At 50.1% G+C, this 21,709-nt stretch overlaps 1 protein-coding gene across 5 annotated transcripts in view; it reads left to right on the top strand.

Moving 5' to 3' along the window:
• Positions 1-21,709, top strand: part of PALD1 (phosphatase domain containing paladin 1) — a 90,885-nt gene that overhangs the window by 17,258 nt on the left and 51,918 nt on the right. The window lies entirely within an intron of this gene.

Here is a 21,709-nt window from a genome sequence, read left to right as displayed (position 1 = left end):
GGCATTTTTTTTTTTTTAATTGGAGTGAAATTGCTTTACAGTGTTGTGTTAGTTTCTGCTGTACAATGAAGTGAATCAGCTATATGTATAACTATATCTCCTCCCTCTTGGACCTCCCTCCCTCCCCTCCCCCCTTCCCCCTTCCCCCCCTCCCCCGCATCTAGGTCATCACAGAGCACTGAGCTGAGCTCCCTGTGCTTATTGAGGTAAAATATACATACCATACAATTTACCCTTTTAACCATTTTTATTTTTATTTATTTATTTATTTTTAACATCTTTATTGGAGTATAATTGCTTTACAATGGTGTGTTTCTGCTTTATAACAAAGTGAATCAGTTATACATATACATATGTTCCCATATCCCCTCCCTCTTGCATCTCCCTCCCTCCCACCCTCCCTATCCCACCCCTCTAGGTGGTCACAAAGCACCGAGCTGATCTCCCTGTGCTATGCGGCTGCTTCCCACTAGCTATCTATTTTACGTTTGGTAGTGTATATATGTCCATGCCACTCTCTCTCACTTTGTCACAGCTTGCCCTTCCCCCTCCTCATATCCTCAAGTCCATTCTCTAGTAGGTCTGTGTCTTTATTCCCGTCTTACCACTAGGTTCTTCATGACCTTTTTTTTTTTTTTCCCTTAGATTCCATATATATGTGTTAGCATACTGTATTTGTTTTTCTCTTTCTGAAACCATTTTTAATTGTACAACTAAGTGGCATTAAGTACATTCACATTGTTGTGCAACCATCACCACCATCCAGCTCCAGAACTTTAAAATTTTCCCAAACGGTAACTCTGTGCTTATTAAACACTAACTCCCCATCACCCGCAGCCCCTGGTAACCCCCCTTCTTCTTTCTGTCTCCGTGAATTTGACTACTCTAGGTTCCTTATATAAGTGGAATCATTGTAATTGTCCTTTTGTGTCTGGCTTATGTAAACACTTAGCATAATGTCTTCAAGGTTCATCCAGGTTGTAGCATGTGTCAGAATTTCATTCCTTTTGAAGGCTGTAATTGTTCTTTGGAGCACATTTTAAAGGAACCTCAGATCTTCAGGATTGAGTGAGGGGATCAACTTGACTGTGGGAGTGGGAAATAAATAACATTTATTCACATCTCCTAGGCGCCAGCCCTTCCCCTATGTTGTCTCATGTAATCCTCACCACATCCTTATGAAGTAGGTACTAACATTATCCTCATTTTACAGATCAGGGTACTAGGCTCGGTAACTTGGCCAAGGTCACACAGCAAGTCATTGGTCAGCCAGGATTGGACACTAGGTCTGCCTGCCTGCACAGCCTGTGATCCGAGTCCCCACCGCCACCCAGGGCAGTGCCCCGCTCAGGCTGAGAGTCATTTCCTCGAATTCTTCTTATCAGCTGATTGGAGCTGAGTGTAGGGCCGATGGGTGCCAGCTGGCTCCGAGGAGACAATGGCAGTGGCTCCTCCTCCCTGGCCCAGGTCCCCCTTCCTGGGCCCTGGTTTCTGTTGAAAGCCCCTTTGTGAAGCAACCTCCTTGGGCCGGGCAGGGGTCTGCAGGGATGTGGGCCTCAGTGCCCCCCCTCCCCCCGCCCCCAGCACAGGCTGGCAGGGGCCACTTCGTCCAGCACAAGCCTGGCAGGGCAGCCAACAGCAGGATGTCACTCTTGGCAGAACTTTCTCTGAACAAATAACTACCAGGAGTTTTGGGATTGAGAGGATAGATAAACAGGAAGAGGGAGAAGCTTAGAAATATTTTTCTTCCTCTCCTGTGCCCTGGAGATTTCTCCCTGCTCTCCCCTTGGCCACTGGAGGTTTGAGGTGGTGGAGCTCTTCACCTGTCAGAAACCGCCCTGAGGCCTGGGGAGCCATGGCTGGCGAGTTTTAGGTTTTAGGGTTTCAGGCTTTGTTTTGCCTGATGGGCTGGGATAAGCCTGGGCACTGGGGCCAGAGAGTCCCCAGTTTGAATCTTGGCTCCGCTGTTTCTTTGCTGTGTGATCTAAGCTAATTAATTCAGCCTCAGTATGGGTCAGAATGGAGAAATGACGTAGTGAATATTCATTGAATACTGGCTGTGGGTGCTCAAGTGGGCATATACAAGGATTATAATGTCAGTTAATCCTCACAGCCCTCAAAGGTGGGCAGGGTTATTGTCTTTATTTGACAGCTGTTGAAGCACAGAGAGGTTAAGTGTTTCTGTCAAGGTCACACAGCTGCTGGTGGTGGAGCTTGGGCTCGAACCTAGGCAGCTGTGTACTTAGTGCCCTTCTATTTTATCAGTTTGGCATCTGGTACAGACCTTGGCACACTGGACTGTTGGTACTCTTAATTGCTTTCCCTTCTCTTTTACAGAGAAACCAAGTTTAGTTGGGGGTAATGTCATGGTGGTGTGAGGCCTGCTGAGCTCTGGGCCCCAGCAGTCCCAGAGCAATATTTAGCCCTTTCTGAGTTGGCTTCCCACAGGCTGCCTCCTCCATGCAGCCATCTTAGGTTGACACAGGGTGTCATCATGGCTCTCTCCAATTGCCCCGGCCTGGACAGCACATCTCACCCCACGGAGCAACATCCTAACTCTCTGACATGGTCCCCAAGGCACTTGGGGCTCAAACCAACCTTACCCCATCCTGTATTCTAGCCTCACAATGCGATGATAATAATACTTCCTAGGAGGCTCTGCACAGTGCCAAGCATCTCTCTCTCTATGCTGTTCCCTCTGTTCAGAATGACTTTCTTGTCTGTCAAATGTTGCTCATCATTCAAGGCCCAGCTCAGTGGCCTCCTCTTCCAGGAAAAGTTCAGTGGCCTCCTCTTCCAGGAAGCCTTCCTGGAGTTCCCAACCCTGAATTAGCATCTCCCTCCTCTGTGCAGCTCAGGGTAATGGGAAAGGTCCTGGAGTTCCTGCCGTGTTGTCAGCCTCTCTAAGCCTCAGTTTCCTCATCTGTGGATTGGAGATTATTGGACGAGGGAAAGGAGAAAGCCTGGATTCTCAGGCCCTGGCCTGTGTAGAGTTCACCAGGGCTGGTGAAGCTTGGCCCCTTCAGGGTTAACTCCCTGCCATGCCAGGGGCGGAAGTGAGGAGGACAGAGTGTGAAATGAAGTCACTTCCCTGCCTGGGGGTCTGCCATGTGCCTGGCCTTCTGCAGTAAATCCTGTTTCCTCCTTGGCCACTGTGTGCCCACCCACTCCTGGCTCCCATGACCCTGAAGGTCACCAGCAGGTGGGGCTCCCCATGGAATGTTGGCCTGTGGTTCATCCGGCGAGGTCACTTCCTGTCTGGATACGCTGGCCACCTTTCCTGCCACAGCCTTCCACATGCGGGTTTCATGGGAATCATGGGTGTGGGGTCCAAGGGAGGCTTCCCGAGGTCAAGTTCAATGCCCAGTGGATGCCTTTTATTCTGGGGGCACTGGGGCCCAGGGAGGGCAGGGCACTTCTCGAGGTCAGGCCTCTGGACCACACTGCAATTGTGGGGCCTCTGTGGGTGTCCCCCAGGGTCGCAGGCCTGTAGGGTAAGGTGGGGAGGTCATTCAGCCTCCCTGGGCCTCCTTTTTCTTCTTCTGTGGAACCTGGGGGAGCCTGTGTGTCAGATCTGCCTCGAGAACTGACCTGGTCAGCCCAGGACATCCTTGACCTCATTTAATCCTCACTTCACTGCAGGGGCCCTGAGGCTCATAGAAGCTCAGGAACTGACCTGGGTCTCTGGTGGGGGGATGGTGCTGGGAGTCTACCCAGGCCTCTCTGACCCCAGTGTCCTGGTTTATTCCACGGGAAGGTATTTAGCTTTTCCTCAGTGGCAACTCAGGAACATCCCCACTCCTCTGCTCTTTTCCTGTGGGATCAGGGTCTCCTTGGGCTGTAAAGTTGATGTAGAACCCTGGTCCCTGGCATCAGTGTAGTGTGCATACTGTGTAGTTCCTTTTTCCCCCTTCTTTTTTCTATAAATAGTATATATAGGAAAATCAGAGTAAATAAAGATATGCAGGAAGATTAGAAAAATCATCTGTGATTCCACTTCTCAGTGATAACCACAGTTTATCATTAATGTTTTGAGATTTGTCCTTCCAGACATTTTTTGTGGTGTGTGTTTGTGATTGTGTGTGAGTGTTTGTGCTTGTGTACAGGAACCCTCTCTCCTTTTCAGTGGGATGAAGCTGTAAATTACTGTTTAGTGTCTTTTTTTTTTTTTTTTTTCAAACTCAACATACAATAGATATTTTCCTATGTCAGTAAATAAACTGCTCCTTGCTTCTTTTGAAGGAAAGCTTTTTTGGAAACTTTTAAGTTGAAATTTAACGCACATCACAAGTATACAGCTCGATGATTGTACGAAGTGAGCACAGCCTTCGGAGCCTCACCAAGTCAAGAAACAGAATTCCTCCAGCACCCCGACCCTGTACCCCATCACCGTCCCCACCTCCTTCCTGCTCCAGATGTGACTTTGTGCCTGATTTCCAACACCATACACTAGTTTGGCCTGATTTTGAGTTTTAGATAAGTGGAATCATATAGTGTTTGCTTGTGTTGGCTTCTTTGGCTCCACATTCTGTTAGGGACGGTCATCTGATGCTCTGTCCATTTTAATGACGATGTGATGATGTCCATGATACGTTCAACTTTGACCACTGTTGATGTGAAAGATGTTTCCAGTCTTTGACTAATATAAACAAAGCTGTACCCAACACCTTTGTGGCCGTATCTTTGATTATTTCCTTTGACTCAGTTGACGAATTGCTGGGTCAAAGGGTTGTAAATTGTTAAGGTATTTTAGGAGTATTGCCAGATTGTCCTCTAGGGAGCTGTGCCAATTTACATCCTGCCAGGTGCTTAGGAGGGAGCCCATCCCTGGCACCTATGCAGAGACCTGTTGTTTTCATCCTGCTGTGCTTATGATGCCGTGAAAGGCAACACGTGGCAGCTCCTCGTTCCCAGTTTTTAAATTAGGTGAATATCTTTTCTCACAGTCATGGTCGTTTGTATTTCTTTGTTGAGTTTTTGCTTTTTTTTTTTTGGTATGCTTTACTTTAAAAAAATTTCTTTTTAAAGTTTTTGTCCACGCTGCGCGGCATGCGAGATCTTAGTTCCCTGACCAGGGATCGAACCCGCGCCCCCTGCATTGGAAGCTCGGAGTCTTAACCACTGGACTGCCAGGGAAGTCCCTGGTATGCTTTACTTTTAAGACATACTTGCTTTCTCATTAAAAAAAAACCCCTCTATATTAAATATGATAAATAAAAATATGTTGAAAATATTTTTATCCAATTTGTCATTTGCCTTATAACTTTGTGGTTTTTCTGTGTTGGTTAAAAGCTGACCATTTTTTAATGTAGTCTGGTCTATCGATATATAACTTTATGTCTCCTCTAGCATTTGCATAGAAAGTTCTGTTATGCCCCAAGATTATATAAATATTTACTCATGTTCTCTTCTTTCACTTCTCTGGTTCCCTTTGTAGTGTGTCATTGTTCATCCTTCTGTACTTACCTTGGGAGCATGGTGTTAGGTGAGGGACAACTTAGAGGTTAAGAGCATGCACTCAGAGGCTTTCAGCCACCAGTGTACCCTTGAGCAGATTACAGAGACCCTCTGTGCCTCAGTGTCTGTAGCTGCAAAATGGGAATAATGCTAGGACACGATAACCAAGGGCTTATGGTGGGGGTTAAATCACGGTTATTTGTAAACTTTTTAGTCTCAATATTCCTTCCTTTACACTCTTAAAAATTGAAGACCCCAAAGAGCTCTTGTTTATGTGGGTGATATATTTATAAATTGATATTTACAATATTAGAAATTAAAACAGTATATTTAAAAGCATATATTTATACATTCATTTAAAAAATAATGATAGCAAACCCATTATATGTTAAAATAAATAAATTTTTTCCTAAAAAATAACTATGTTTTAAATATGGTAGGAAGAGTAGCATTGTTTTGCCATTTTGCAAATCTCTTTAATGTCTGGTTTAATAGAAGACAGCTGGATTCTCATATCTGTTCCTGCGTTCAATTTGTTTGTTTGCTTTTTTTTTTTGTATTTATTTATTTTTTTTTGGCTGCGTTGGGTCTTCGTTGCTGTGTGTGGGCTTTCTCTAGTTGCGTCGAGCGGGGGCTACTCTTCTTTGCGGTGCGCGGGCTTCTCATTGTGGTGGCTTCTCTTGTTGCGGAGCACGGGCTCTAGGCGCGTGAGCTTCAGTAGTTGTGGCACGCAGGCTCAGTAGTTGGGGCTCACGGGCTCTAGAGCGCAGGCTCAGTAGTTGTGGCGCACGGGCTTAGTTGTTCCGCGGCATGTGGGATCTTCCTGGACCAGGGATTGAACCCGTGTCCCCTGCATTGGCAGGCGGATTCTTAACCACTGCGCCACCAGGGAAGTCCCCAATCTGTTTTGATATGTTGTTTCAATTGAAGTATAGGAAGAAAATCCAGCTTCACACAGGTAAGTTTTTGGAAAAGGGAGGAGCATTTTGTTAGCCTGTGGATATTTTCCTTTGATACTACATAAAAGTTCAACAAGTGATAGTTTCTTAAAGGGAATGTAGAATCTGAAAACATATTAATGAACTTTTCATATTTTGTTACATTAAAATTCACTGGACTCTCTTCTACTATGAATGGCTCTTTGACCAGGTGTGATTTTGTAACACCATCTATCAGTCATTGGGAAAATATTAGTTCACTGAGTTGTTCAGATGTTCCAAATGTGGCACAATTCATTTCATCATATCCAAAAATTACATATGTTAACCATATCATCGCAAAATCTTTGTGTTTTATGAAGCTTTTAAATTCCTGGTGGATGATGCAAGTTTTTGAGAATTCTAATTTTTCCTTAAAAGTTCAAACTTTATCACTGACAATAAATGCTGTCAGTTGTTTTCCTTGAAGGGACAGGCTCACTTTGTTCAGTTTTGAGAAAATGTCTACCAAATATCCAATTGTGAATAACCATCATTTGTTTGTCAGCCATTCTTTCACATGAAAGTGGTGCTCCACGGACAGAGAGGCTGGTTCAGCCGACAGCGCAGAGCAGCTCACAAGGGCTTGTCCTGCAGACATCTGTCGTTTGCCACTAACTAGCCCATGTGCTCTTCCCAGGTCAGCACACAGAGTATTGAAGAGACATGTACTCAAGGGCTGAGAGTCAGTGAAATTAATCGGTTTCACTGCTCCATCAAGGACATTCTTAAGTGACACTGGTGTATTTTGTCACCGCAAGTGATGACCAGCCCAGTTCCGGGCCACTGCTGGGCCTCCTGCTGAGCCTCTAGCAGTTTCACCCACCGTGGCCTTTGCTCCTCATGGTGAGAAAGGCAACGATGTCTTAGTACTGTCCTGAGAACACTTTGACCTTGTGCTTCATTCTCTGGAGCAAGAGAGCTCTTCCTGGTCAGGGTCTTCCCTGCTCAGTAAAGTGAAGCAGAACAGCAGGGAGGTGCAGGGAGAGGGGTAGGAGGCCCCCGGTCCTGGCCCTGCTGGCCACTGTCTCTGTGACTGGGCAGGTCTCTGGCCTACTCTATACCTTAGTTTCCTCTTCTATAGAATGAGGGGGACAGACTAGGGTCTCAAAGGTGGCTATGACTCTAAGATACATGTTGGTGCCTAAGGGGAATTTAGACCCTGTCTTGTGTTTGCGAGTGTGTGTGTGTGTGTGTGTGTGTGTGTGTGTGTGTGTGTGTTGGGTGTTGGGGGATGAGGCCCAGGGCAGGCAGTGGGCTGGTCTGAGCCCCTACCCTGGGTACAGACTGAAAGTTTGATGCCCCCTTCTTCTCTAACCTCCTCCCCCAGCTCTCCCCTGGCCCCATAGTAGGGGAGCCCTGGAGCATGGTGACTTCCTCTGTGTTTGTTCTGCAGCTGAGGCAGATGTTTCCTGCAGCTGGCCACTCAGCCTCCTGCCCTATTTTTAGCTCCATTGTTACCCACCCCAGGCATCTGGCTGCCATGGGTGTGTGAGGGGCTGTGGCCCTGGAAGGGGCACTCTTCCCTGGGTTTAGCTTGTTCTCTGCCTTCTGCCGGATCCCTGGGTTAAGCTTCCCAGTGTCTTTTGGGAAAGTGAGGGTGGCTACGGGAAAAATGGAAGAGTAGATGGATGCGTGGATGATGCAGTACAAAGGGCCCAGCCTGCGAACCAGAGGCCTGGCTGTTGTTATGTAATAAACTCTCCATGCCTCAGTTTTTCCATCTGTTAAATGGCATAATAGCTTGCACTTCTGCCTTTCTCATAGGGTTGTTCTGAAGCTGAAATGAGATAGTGGATGTGAAATTTGTTTAGCAAAATGACATTAGGAACCTACAACTATTGTGGGTTCAACCCTGTGAGGGCCCCGGAGGAGCATCAGATCCAGAGTGGGGAGATGAGGCATGTACTTTCCAAACACTGGGCCAGTGGACGCAAGGTCAGGGTCGTGTGGGGTATAGGCTGCGTTTTGGAAGGTTTGGAGGGGAGGGGAACATTTCCACTGGATGTTGATGGATGGGGTGACGGGGTGAGGGTGGGGATGGTGTTCCTGGTTGTTGGACCAGGAGGGCAGAGGCATGGAGGCAGGGAAGGGCCGGATGTGTCCTGGGAGGTCCAAGCAGTAAAGGGCCTTGAGCATTTCTGGCCGGTAGCTCTGGAGCTGCTCCCCTAGGAAGGGGCCCCACGGTGGGTCTGGGGGCAAGAAGCCCAGCAACCCCCTTCCTGAGCTGGCAGCCAGCACAGCAGCTCTGCTTCTGGCTGTTTTACACACTGGACTTCCATGAAAGATTGATTTTGTGCAAAGGATTGAGCTGCTAAAATGTCCTACTCATCTTGTCCAGCTCCCTCACTTTCCAGGTGGAAATCGAGTGTGGCCCAGAGAGGGCTGTGTTGAACTTGAGGCCTCTCCGAGAGCCTGTGCTGGAGGGAAACATCTCCTGGGGCTTTTCCTACTCCACACCATAGGGCAGCTGGGACCTGGCTTTGCCTGGAATGTCGGGGGTGTGGAGGGTAAATAGGGGATGATGAGGGTGGGAACGGGGGTCTTGAAGGCCAGGCAAGGGAGTCTGGACTGGAGGCTGCCGGGGTGGGAGGGATGGGGACAAATCTCAGAATTGGGTCATGGTTCTTCCCAGCTCCTTAAAGTGATACTTTGGGTCCCTGTGGCATTGCTGGAGGTCAGAATTGGGGTTCAAGTGTAAGTTCCCACTGACCTTTTGGGGCCCAGTCCCTGGAAGCAGCCAGGAGAGTGTCAGCAGGGCCAGGGTCCTGGGTGTGGTGTCAGGAGACTCTAGGTTTCTGCTGACCTTGAAAATGCCCAAATGCCCAGCTTCTTTGTGCACCATCACTGAGCACGTGAGCACGTGAGCATGTCCATATACTTTTAACCCTGCTCTCCCCAGGGCCCTCCCTCTATTCCCAATCTGAGATGGACGGGGGCTTTAGGCTCTTTCAGGCACAGAATGAATGTCCTTCCCAGAGTTGACTGGCGCCTCCCTGGGGATTTTTACACTCGCCTCCTGCTCGTCCTTGAAAGAACCTACAGGCAGGGTCCCTCCCAGCCAGATAATACCTTTTTGTTTTCCAGGGAGTTCCCCTGCTCAGAAAGGCCCCCGAGAGGGACACAGAGAGACTCCAGATGGGGAGACTCTTGCGATTTCTCTCTACCTTTTTGGAGGAATGGAGCCCAAGGCTCTACCTACACTGTAGAACAAACATTTAGCAGCTTGGAACTTTCTAGATTTATACAACTGACTCGGGGAGAGCTCCTGCACCACACGGCCTGTCGGTTGATGGTCCTGTGACGCGTGTGCATCTCCTCAGCTGCCCCATGGGCCCTGGTGGCCAGGGATAGTGTCTTCTGTATTCGTGAGCCGCCGTGGCCCCAGCAAGGGCTGGGCTCACAGGATCCTGGCATCGACCTGCTCGAGCATGACCGGCAGGGAACCCAGTGTTCTACCGTGAAAGGGGAGAGAAGGAAGTTGTGCCTTGCAGTGTATGGTCATTGAGGGCCAACCCTAAAAATGACGGAGTGCATCAGTCAGGATTAGATTTGCCTGTGAGCAATAGGAAAAGCCAAATAACAGTGGCTTACACGAGAGGGAAGTTTATTCCTCTGTCCTGTCCGAGCCCAGAGCTTTGCGGTCCAGGCCTGGTGCGGTGGTTCGGCTCCACAGATTCCCGGGGTGTGGCTTCACGTGCTGGCAGTTCAAGACGGCTCTGAACCGTCAGCCATCGCGCCTATGTTCCAGGCAGCAGGATGGAGGAAGGGGGCAAAGGGGGCTCGTAAGGAAGGATCTGGAATTTGCCAAGGGCACGTACTGCCCCTTATGTTCCATCGGCTAGAATTAGTCACCTGGCCCCAGGTAGCTGCAAGGGAGATAAGGAGTGTGGTCTTGGCCATGGGCAGCCATGAGCTCAGCTAGCTGCCCCGTCCCTCCTCTGGTTTGTTTAGTGCAGACGGAGGGAGGGAGGGAGGGGATGAAGGCATTGTGGGCATTTTGATCAAACCTGAGGATGTTCCCAGGCTGAGAAACTGGGCCAGCGGTTCGGGGGCAGCAGAGCCTCACCCAGGGAGATTTCTCAGGAGGAGGCCAGTCCTGCCTTGGGGCCAGAAAGCTATGCGCCCCAGGCCAGGAAGGGAAGCAGGGGCTGAGCCTGAGGGAGAAAGGCTTTCAGGGGGCTGGAGCCAGCCCCGTGGCGTGGTCAGAATGAGGGAGGTGGGCCACCCTCTTCTCAGAGGGTCGGGGTGTGCTGAGAAAGTGCTGTCCCCCGTCCAAGATCCCATATAAGCAGAGCTTCCTATCAGGCACAGCTGACCCACCATGGGGAGCTCCAGACCTGGGGGGTTCCCCCGGCCTGGAAGCAGGTAACTAGGGGTGCTGGAAAGGGCCCTTTTCTTTCCCAAGGGTCCTGAATTCCAGGAACCCCCAGCCCCACTGGAGCACCTGGTAGCAAGTTTCAGGGTCTATTGCTGGCCGCGGAGCAGGCAGGCGCCCCCTCTCTGCCCTCCGCCTGTCAGGTGAGCCGAGAGGGAAGCTTGTTGCCCCTTCACTGAGGGCGGGGCCTGCAGCTTCTCCCAGCCCAGGGGCCCATCTGCAGGGTGATCCCCCGGCTCCGCTGCTGCCCCACACCGGCCCCCGCTCTCCACAGCTCCTCGGCTGGCCGCCCGGTCACTCTGCCCACCTTCGCCCCACCTCCAGAGGCTCCCCCCGGTTTGCAGGCTGAAGCCCGGAACACAGGGCCCACCTCACGGAGGCAGCCCACCTGATGGACACATGGCACTATTTCCAAACATTCATCCACCTTCTGTTTTTAATTTTTAACCTTTTTTTTTTTTTTTTGGTTTAGAAAAACTAAAAACACTTCAGAAACATATAATTTAACTGGTGAAGGTCTCCTGCAATCTCAGACCCCAGACAGCTTTATTTTTTAAAAATTGATCTTGTCCTAATTTTTAAAAGAAGGAGGCTAAGGGGCAGCGGTTGCGAAGGGATTGGTCTGGGTTACCACCAGAGACATGAGGTGAAGGGCTACGACGCAGCAGAAACCAGAACTCTGCTTCTACTAAGCCACGTAGCCTGGGGAAATTCACATCATTGACCCTGTTTAGCTGCTTCCTCTCTGCACAGTGGGAGCCGTAAACCCTGTCTCGCCTCCCTTGAAGGTGGTTGTCAGCAACAAAGACAGAGAAACCACAAAGACACAAAAAGCACCACCAGGCTGCAGGAATGGAATGATTATCATGGGAACATGGATGACCACAGGCAGAGGGTGGCAAAGGCCCTGAGCCGAGGGAGCACAGGGGGACTTGGGGGTGGGTGAGGTGGGGGATGCACTGGGTGAGGAGCTGTGACCTTTGTCCAACTTTGAAACTATTACACATAACCACACTTAAAAACATTCCCAACGTAATCATGTTCATTGTAGGAAATTTAGAAGTGATGGATAAGCAAAAAAGAAAATAAATACTGTACTCAGTCCCCCAGCTCAGGAATGAGTACCGTAATGTTTAAACATCTTCCCCCTTTTGTACCTGCTTGTTGTTGGGTGCCATCCTTGGTCCCATCCACAAGGAGCTGGGCAGGGTGGGAAGGTGAAGTGATGGAGCTGATTTGTTCCATCAGCAATTGTGTGTCTGGCTCCCTCAGTGGGGCAGAGCCAGGAAGGACACAGGATGGCCCCTGCTGGGAACAGCATGCAGTGGAAGGGAATGGAATGTCCCATTTTGTGATGCTCACAATGGGCTGTGGGAGTTGAGGGATGGGGGTGGGTGTGTAGTCAGTCTGGGAGAGCTTCCTGGAGGAGCTGGGCTTTAACTTCCAAGGGTGGGTAGAATGTGGGGGAGGAGGGCAGTCCAGGTGAGAAAGTGCGGGGTGGGAGCATCTTCCCCCGCACCCTCTTTTGTGCACTGAGACCTGCTCCTTGATGCCGGGTACTCTTCTGTGAGTCCTGAGAGCTGCAGATGCCCCCAGGTTGTCATCTATTCATCTCAGAAACATTTCCTGAGCATCTACTGGGACCCGGGCACTGTTCTGGTGCTGGGGCCATGGTGTGGACAAATTAGGCACCGTACTGCTCTTGGGAAGTCAGGGAGGCTGCTGCTACAGACATAATCCCGTCAATGAGGCAATTGAAAAATAAAAGGAGGTCATAAGCTGGAGAAGAATTGAGGGGTGTGTGTGGACAGACAGCATCGCCGGGACCTCAGAGAGGCTTCTGAGGAAGGACGTCTGAGCCAAGACTAGGGGAGGGGGCGGCCACATGAGCAGGCTGCGTGGTGCTCCAGGTGGAGGGGTGGTGGGTAAGAAGCTTTCGTGAGTAGGAGAGGGTCTGGGGTGTTGGAAGGAGGAGGAGGACGTGGCCAGTGGCTGGGGCATCATAGCGAAGGGAGGGGTGGGGGCCTGTCCGCCGGGCTGAGGGGTTTGCATGTTACAGTGTGATGGAAGGAAATGACATGACCTCCGCCCGAGCGCCCTCTGCCTGTGATCGTCCGTGTTCCCGTGGTGATCCTTCCATTCCTACAGTCTGCTGGGGCTTTTTGTGTCTTTCTGGTTTTTCTGTCTCTGCAACTGACAGCAGCCCTTGAGGGAGGCGAGACAGGGTTTATGGCTCCCACTTTGCAGAAGAGGAAACAGCTAAGCAGGGCGAACGATGTGATTTAGGACTTTAGAGATCCTTCTGGCTGCTGCATGGAGGATGGATTGCAGGGGTCATCCATCCTTCCGGAGGGAAGGAGAGAGACTCCTGGAGGCTGCTGTAGTCACTCTAGGCAGGGGCCAGTGACCAGTGGTGGCAGAGCAGTTTGGACCGACTAGGGGTGCGAACCCATACATCTGTGGGTGGGCTTTCAGAGCAGTCAGAGGACTTATCCAAGGCCCCAGAGCAGAGCTAGGCTCTCTTGGTTCTTGATTAAGACCAGAAGCAGATGGAAATCTCCCTAGATGGCTCACTGGGCAGAGTGAAACGGGGAGACTTGTAATTCTGTGTTACTACAGTAGGGCAGCTGCTGCGGCCCAGCCCCACTCGGCCCTGTTGTTTGCCCGGGATGAGAGCCAGGGGATTGCAGAGCCCACTTATTCCCTCAGACTATTCCTTTTATAGGCAATGTCTGGGCACGGCCCTGGCCCTGGCCTGGGGGGTTTAGATCTGGTACCAGTCCGTGGTTGCAGGGAGGGGATATGGAGAAGGTGGGGAGAGAGTGCAGGCAGAGTGGGGCCTGGGGGGATATGAAGGGCTGCTGGTGAGTCGCGCCCTCGCTGTGTTTGGGCTGGGTAGGTGTTGCCTTAAACACACATTCACTTATTTCATTCCCATACGATCCAATTAAGGAGGTAGAGTTATGGTCCCCAGTTTATAGTTGGGGAAACTGAGACTCAGAGACGTTAAGCATGTGCCACACGACTAATACGTGGTAGAGATGAGAAGATCGGAATCAGCCAGATTTCGGCCCCAGAGTCGAAACCACTGGATCCCCCAACTAGGTGTGAGGGTGTTGGGGAGTTCTCACTTTCTATCTGTTAAATGGAAATGCTGCCACTGCCTTCCCGGGGTTTCCTCATGCCTCAAACAGAGGGTTTTAAGTTCTTGCCTGCAGCAGGCATTTGGCTCAACTCTGAGGACCCTGAGCTGCCGAGAGGGGCCCTCAAGGACCACGGAGGACTTGAGACTCAGCAGCACTGTCCAACAGGAGTACAGGTTTCCCCGCTACCCGAAGGCAGAGCATTCCTGTGGAAGCTTCGTTAGCTGAAATGGCATCCAGCGGAGAAACAGTTACCTTAGGACAAATGCACTTGCTAACGATGCACAAAATAAGTTGGATAAAGCACAGATGCGCACCGATGCAGTTCAAACCTCTGGGCTTGCTGCTGAGATGTTGAGAGTGGTTCCTGGGAAGGAGCTTGGCGAGGGGTGCGCGGCCCCTGTAATGGCTCCTGCAAAACAAACGCTCAACACTGTTTTTGTTTTCCAGGTTTTTTTTGTGGTAAAAGCAAAATCCTCTTCAGATTTCTCTTGGTTAGCGGAAACAGTTACTAATGTAGGTCTTCCGTAAAAGCAAAGTGGCATAAAGCGAACTTTCAAAAAATGGGGGATACCTGTATGAAGTGAGCCACGTGTTTTTTTAATTGAAGTATAGTTGGTTTGCAATGTTGTGTTAGTTTCACCACGTGTCATTTTAACTGGCCACATAAAAAAGTAAAAAGAAATAGGTGAACTTAATTTTAGTAACATGTATTATTTAATCCCAGTATATCAAAATATTCTCATTTTGACATATAATCAATATAATAAATTGTTAATGAGATATTTCACTTTTTTTGGTACTACTGTCTTCGAATCCAGTGTGTATTTTACACTTGCAGCACATCCCAGTGTGGACCAGCCACATCGCAAGGGCTCAGCAGCCAGTGCAGTGGTGGTTACTGTATTGCACAGCCCAGCTCCAGAGTCTGATTGATCCCTGCCCCCACCTCTGCAGTGCATGATAACAGCTGATTTTTATGGAGGACTCACTGATCAGGCCCCGTTCTGATGACTTTCATAGTTACACAGTGGACCCTTGAACAACACAGGTTTGAACTGCGCAGGTCCACTTATACGTGAGTTTTTTTCAATAGATAGCTACTGCACGATCTGTGGTTGGTTGGATCCAGGTACACGGAACTGCGGGTACAGATCTTAAGACTGCCCGGAGGGTCAACGCCCCTAACCCTCGTGTTGTTCAAGGGTCAACTGTATTGTTGAACCTTCATAGCAACCCCTCAGGGGAGGTACTGCTGTTGTCCCCATTTCATTGATGTGGCAACTGAGGTCCAGAGAGGTAGCTTGGCTGAGGTTGCACAGTGGGTGAGTTGTGGAGCTAAGGAGGAAGGTGTGATGAGGGAGGCAAGCTCCTCTTGTTTTTAACAGATTTATTTAGGCAAACTTCATACGACAAAATTCACCCATTTTAAGTGTACAGTTCACCACTGGCAAATGTATGTAGTTGTGTAATCAGCACATTCAATACATAGAACAATTCTATCCCCTAAAGGTACCCTCGAGCCCTTGTGCAGTCAACTCCCCTGTCCCTGACAGCCATCGATCTGCTTTCTGCCCCTGTAGTTTTGCCTTTTCTCGGATGTCATATAAATGGAGCCATATAGTTTGAAGTGTCTGGGGCCTGCTTGTTTCTCTTAGTACGATGTTTCTGAGGTTCATCCCATGTCATGTGTATATCAGTAACTTGTTCCTTTTTTATTGCTGAGTAGTATTTCATTGTATAAATGTGCACGTTTTTCACATTTTTTTCATCTGTTCACCAGTTGATGGACATGTGAGTTGATTTCAGTTGGGGGCTACAATGAATAATGCTGCTGTGTACAAGCCTTTTTCTGGACATGGTTTCATTTCTCTTGGGTAGTTAGTTACCTGAGAGTAGAATTGCTGAGTCATATGGTAATTGTATGTTTAAATTTGTAAGAAACTACAAAGCTGTCTTCCAAAGTGGCTGTGCGATGTTACACTTAAGCACCGTGTCTCCAGTCCCTCCACAACCTTACCAACACTTGATGTTGTTGGCCTTTTAAAATTTGTCATTCTATGAGACTTTCCTGGCAGTCTAGTGATTAAGACTCCATGCTTCTACTGCAGGGGGTATGGGTTCAATCCCTGGTCAGGGAACTAAGATCCCACATGCCGCGCGGTGCAGCCAAATAGAGAAAAAAAAAATTGTCATTCTAGTGCATTTTGCTGATGACATAAGATGCTGAACATCTTTTATATGCTTATTTGGCATCTGTATGTACCTTTAAATCTTTTGCCATTGTAAATTGGATTTTTGGTTAACTAAATATTGAGTTGTAAGAGTTGGCACCTCTTTTTTTGGTCGGGATTAAATGAGATAATATGCGTCAAATGCTTTGCAATCAGAGGTCCACCCACTGGCCCTCCTGGCGTCCCTCTGGGTCAACACTCAGGGTCACTGGCTATCTTAGGCACCCTGTTTAGACCCTCCCCTTCCTGCTCACCCAGGGTAGGCATAGGAATCACATACTTGACCAACACCCCCTGATTTGGCTAGCAGTACAATGTCTGCTCAAATCGATCTTCCTGCACTCACTGCAAAAGCTTCCCCTTGCCTCAGGCCAGAGTCAGCATGGCCCAGCCAGGGGGCCTGGAGTTGGGAGGCAGGAGCCCTGCGTCCCAGTTTTGTCCTTATGACCTCTTCCCTTATGACTTGGAGCGCATCACTTTCCCTCTCTGGACCTCAGTTTCCTCATCTGTAGAAAGAGAAGGTTGGACTAGGTAACCTCCAGGGGTGTAGCCAGCTCTGAATCTCTGCTTTTGGGGGCCTTGGTGACGGCCATTTGTGGAAGTTCCTGTGATCACAGCATTCCCTAAGGCAGGACTTGGGGGATTTTGCAAGAGGGTCTGGCGGGCAGGAATGGCAGGAGAAAGGGATGGGGCAGGGTGGTGGCTGGGTCAGGAGCAGATGTCCAGCTTTCTGCTTCAGTTGCAAGAGCCAGACTCTGCTTTGGAAAAGCCACCATTCATCTTTTCCAAGCCTGTAGGGTTTGACAAGCTGGAGGTCATGGCTGCTGTTCCATGACCAGGACAGAAGACATGGGAGAGGGGGGACTGTGAGCTTTGGATGAGAGATGGGGAAACTGAGACCAGAATGGTGATGATTCACTTCTACCAAGAATCATATGAAAAGAAATGGACTTGGGCTCCTGCGATGTTTAGGTCCGGGGCCTTAGGAATCAGCTGTTGAACCTCTTGTCTGTCTTCCCCACTCTAGGACCCGGAATGGTTGTCTGCAGCATCCCCTTGGCTTGAATACAGCCATTGACGAGAGGCTCACTGCTCCGGCAAGCTGGGCGTTTATGCTATAGCATCAGGCAGTTAGTTGATGACTTGGAGCTAATATTCCAGCTCCTGAAGTTTGATTCTTCTTGGAGAAATGAGGTCACCTCTCTGTGAAAGATTCCATAGGGTGGTTTCTTTTCTCTTGGGACTTGTCAGTCGCTGTTATACTGAGGAACAAGTCCTGAGAGCAGGTGAGGGGATTAAGAAGAGACGGGGTCAGGAGGGTGGTGTACAAGCACACACACCTTTATTTCCCATCAAAACTCTTTTTATAGATTGCAGTAGGCAATACATGTTTTTGTTAAAATCACAAGACAGAATCATCAGACAGTATTTCCTTAATGTTGAAGTTATAGTACAAAACATACTGCGAACCAGAATATAAACATGCGTGAGAACAGACTGTGATTACCAAAATATGCCAAGGACAAACTATAGTTAGAGAAACCGCAAGCAACCTCATGGGCCAAGACTCATATCTTCTCTAATAACTCTTTCGGGTCCTGTCAAGAATTAAGCAGGACTTTGCCATGCTTTAAGCTGCAAGGACTGCGTCAGCGTGCAGCTGGTTCCCGACAGGGACTGACTGCTGTGTGATTGCCCAGAGGCAGGAGGGTGGCACGTCCATGTGTAGAACTTTCTCAAATGCTGTTGTAACTGCAGCCCAGATGATTCTGTGGCTTCTTAGCTGGTCACTGAGGACTTTTGTGGGTGAAATGGAGTCTGGAGTCCTCGCTCCCTGCATGGGAGACTGTGTGTCTCTCTTCCCCTCTAGGAGGTCGTGTCTGGGTGCCCTGGCAGAGAGTGGAGTGGATGGGGGTCCCTAAGGTCCCTGAGTGGCGGTCAAGCAGATCCAAGAGGGAGAGGAGAGTGTGTGGGGTGTTCTTGCTGTCAGGGTCAGCTGTGAAGAGGCAGGGAGGCAAGCTTACGCTGCCACTTAGCAAAGGCCAGCTGTCCTCACCTGAAATGGACACAGTGAGGCCTGAACCTTATAGGGTTGTGTGTAGGGGGCACCATATGTTGTAAAACACCCAGCATGGTGCCTGGCACTTAGTAGGTGCTTTGAAATGTTAACAAACAGAAGCAAAGGAGAACCGTGGAAGGGGGCCTGTATTTGGTGGGGCATGGTCTTCCCTTAAAGCAGTGGTTCCCTTTTATTTGCCAAGAGCCCCTGTAGCAGAATGGCAGAAGCTCACAGATCCCTTCTCGGAATGATGTTTTTAAATGCACAAATTAAATATTTGGGATTACGGAGGGAGTAAATTTTATTGAGAGTGCTATCAAAATACTAAAAAACAAACTTGTGATGTAGTAATACGTGTCCTTAGATATTCTTGCGTTAACACGATAATCCATTAAGTGAGTTAAGGTTAAATTTTATTTTTTTAAAGACACACCAGCGTCAAGGCTACTGTTGCTTGGCTTTGATGGGGACATTCATCTGGCGTGTGCCTTTGAGGGCATGTGGCCAGCATGGTGGACATGCAGGCATTTGCGATTGGTTCGATGGTCCCAAGTGTGGAGAACCCCATTTTGCAAACGGCATGGCAGCTTCTTTACAGCTGGCTTCGTAAGGTGAGGCTAGGCTTCTCGCTCGGATCGTCACATTCTCCACGCTTGTTGAGTGAAAGACGGTTGTGTGAATCTGGATCCCGCTCTGGGGGATCAAGACCACCAGGCGCAGAGTTGCCCAGAGTTGGCCGGTCCTGTCACCCGAGATCTGGGGGCAGGGGACCCAGGTCTGATAATTACAGTGGTGTGAAGGGAGTGATGAGTGCAAGCCACGTTTCCAGATACCTGCACGGCTGCTGTGTGATGTGAAAACGTCTCTGAGCTCAGTGGTGACTGTGTCCTGGGCTTTGCGACACAGCAGCAGTGACCTTCACTTGTGGTTAAGGAAATGTTAGCTTTTAGTTAGAAGTTAGGAAAATAAGGCCTAATTGTTTGCAAAACCATCCAGGCTCATAGACCGCCCCCCCCCCGCCCCCCCATCTTACTATCTAGTCTCATCCTAGTCTACCCCGATTCTCCCCCCAGCAGAGGTTTGAGCACTAGGGACCCCACCTACATGTCTGCCCTTGCTGACCCCTGGCCCTGGCAGTGGACAGCAGTGGTATCACCACTAGGACTGCCAATCTTAGGAGCCAGATCCATTTGGAAGGGGCCTTCAGACTGTCCCATCCTTCACTGTCATTTTATGGCTGGGGCTGCCAAGGTCCAGAGGGGAGAAGTAAGTTGCCCAAGGCCCCACAGCATGTGGCCAGCAGGATGAAGGGTCCTTTGCTGGCGAGGCTCACTCTAGGTGGGCTGGAGAGACTTCAGGGGGAGAGTTGCAGAGTGAGAAGCCTGGGAATCCCAGGGTTTCCCCCTCCTCTAGACATTTTGGAGACAGGTCAACTTTCAGACGATACGGTCTTTCCCCCACGCCTGCAGCTGTGCACATCTGTATTGTCTCCGGGCTGTCCTTATAGGGACCGGCTGGGACCTGTCACCGCCTGTGGAGCCCTTGAGAGACTTAGAAGGCAGGAGCTGGAGCTTTGGGGGAGGCGAGGGGCAGGCGAGATGGAGGTGCCAGGCCTGGCCCGGCCCCGTGGGAGCAGGGCCCAGCCTTGGCCTGGCAGCTGTAGCCAGCTGTTGCCTCCTGCAGGCCCTTCCCATGTCCTGTCCGTCAGTCCCTCCTTTGGGACAGCCTCCTGAGTCCTGTTCTGGGAGGAGGCTGTCCCCACCCATGCCTCCTTGGCCCAGGCTGCTGAGAGGGGTCTGGGGAAAGTTGGTGAGCCGTGTTGGGGGCCTGCTGTGGCAGGCGAAGCGGAGAGAAGGTTCTGGCTCTGCTGACGGTCAGCTGGGGGTCCACTGTGCAGCCCCTCACCTGCTCTGAGCTCCTGTGTTTCTGTTTGGAAACAGAGGCTCATTCCTTCCACCTTCTACCGAGAAAAACAAGAAGAGAGATTGGACCGGGTGTGGAGAGTTGTGATGAGGCTCTTACAGAAACACTAGGTTAGCGTGTTAGCAGCGCTGTCACCCAGCTGCTGGGAGTTGTCAGGGGTGACGAGGCTGGGCCGGAGAGAGGTGGGGAGCCCTTTCCAGACTGGAGAGCGAGAGGGGGGTGGTTTGGCGTGCTGGGAGGGATGGAATGAGCGGTCGTTCTGTCTAGGTGGCTCTGGGGAGGCGGAGCCTGAGGGCACAGCCCCGGGGAGGCCCTGGGAGCTCCCGCCTTGGGACCAGGAGCTCTGACTCAGGATCTGGGAGGGGAGAGGGCGCAGTGAGCTCAGCCTTCAGACTGACATGCTGACCCCTGACCCCACCATCCACTGCCTGAGGTGCCGCTGCTGCTTATGAGAGGGCAGGGGCGGAGCGTGGATGGTGGGGGACAGGTAGCCCCCGCTGCCTGAGGGGGAACAGCTCATGCCAGGCTGAGGGCAGCTTGGGGAGCGGAGGGGAGTCGTCAGGTTCTAAAGACTGCTTATCACCTCAGAGGGGAAGTATCTCAGGGTGCAGGTCGGGGGTGGGGGCTGGCCAGGCAGGTCGCTCCTTCCCCCTCCTGATCCTGGTCCGTCAGCGCCACGTGGGGCCAGCTGCTGCTGGGCTCTCAGAAAGTTCTTTGAGCCTCTGTCTCCCATGTCTGTCGCCCCCTCTCTTGGGTCTGTGTGGAATTCCCAGCCCTTTCCCTTCCCTTCCCAGCCGCCCTGGTTCTTGGACGCCTGAGTCAGTCCTCCCCACACCCTCTACCAGCTCTTAGCAGCTCTCCTGGCCTGCTTCCCCAGCCATTCTTTTTATTTGTTTTAAATAGATTTTATTACCCAGTGTTCAGAGGAGAAAAATCAGAAAATGCAGATAAGGCAAAAGGAGAAAATAAAAATTGTCTGTAATCTCATCACCAGGTGATGACTCGGGTTAGCATCTTGATGTGCCTCCTTCCAGATTTTTCTCCTGATACATGTTCATGCATTAAAATGAGATTATAGCCTGTGCTTGCTTTGCAGCCTGCTGCTTCCACTCCTGTTTCCTAGATATCTTTCCACATCAGTCAATAAGATATTTTTAAGGCTGTTTAACATTCCACCTTAGAGATACCCCACAATTTATTCAGCAAATCCCGTTGCAGGCTGTTTGCAGTGTTTTGTTACTATAAGTAACATTGCGATCAACAAAACACCCTTGTAGCCCGCTTGTTACGCGCAACTATCAATATTTCCCTAGGAGAGAGCCCTGTGAGAGGAATTGGGAATCCACGAGGATGCCTGGCATGCCGGATGTTGGGCAAAAGCTTTGGCTGTTGAGATGTTGATGGTGTTGAGGTTATTGATGTAGAGTTCAGGGGCCTGGTGCTTTTGTTGAACCCTTGATCTGCTGAGAACTCACCCAATCTGGACTTCCCTGGCCTCATTTTGTGACATTCACGGCTAGAATATCCTCCTGCGTCCT

The sequence above is a fragment of the Balaenoptera acutorostrata genome, chromosome 16, assembly GCF_949987535.1.
Source record: "Balaenoptera acutorostrata chromosome 16, mBalAcu1.1, whole genome shotgun sequence".
Classification (NCBI taxonomy): domain Eukaryota; kingdom Metazoa; phylum Chordata; class Mammalia; order Artiodactyla; family Balaenopteridae; genus Balaenoptera; species Balaenoptera acutorostrata.
This window is presented reverse-complemented; position numbering and strand designations above follow the sequence as displayed.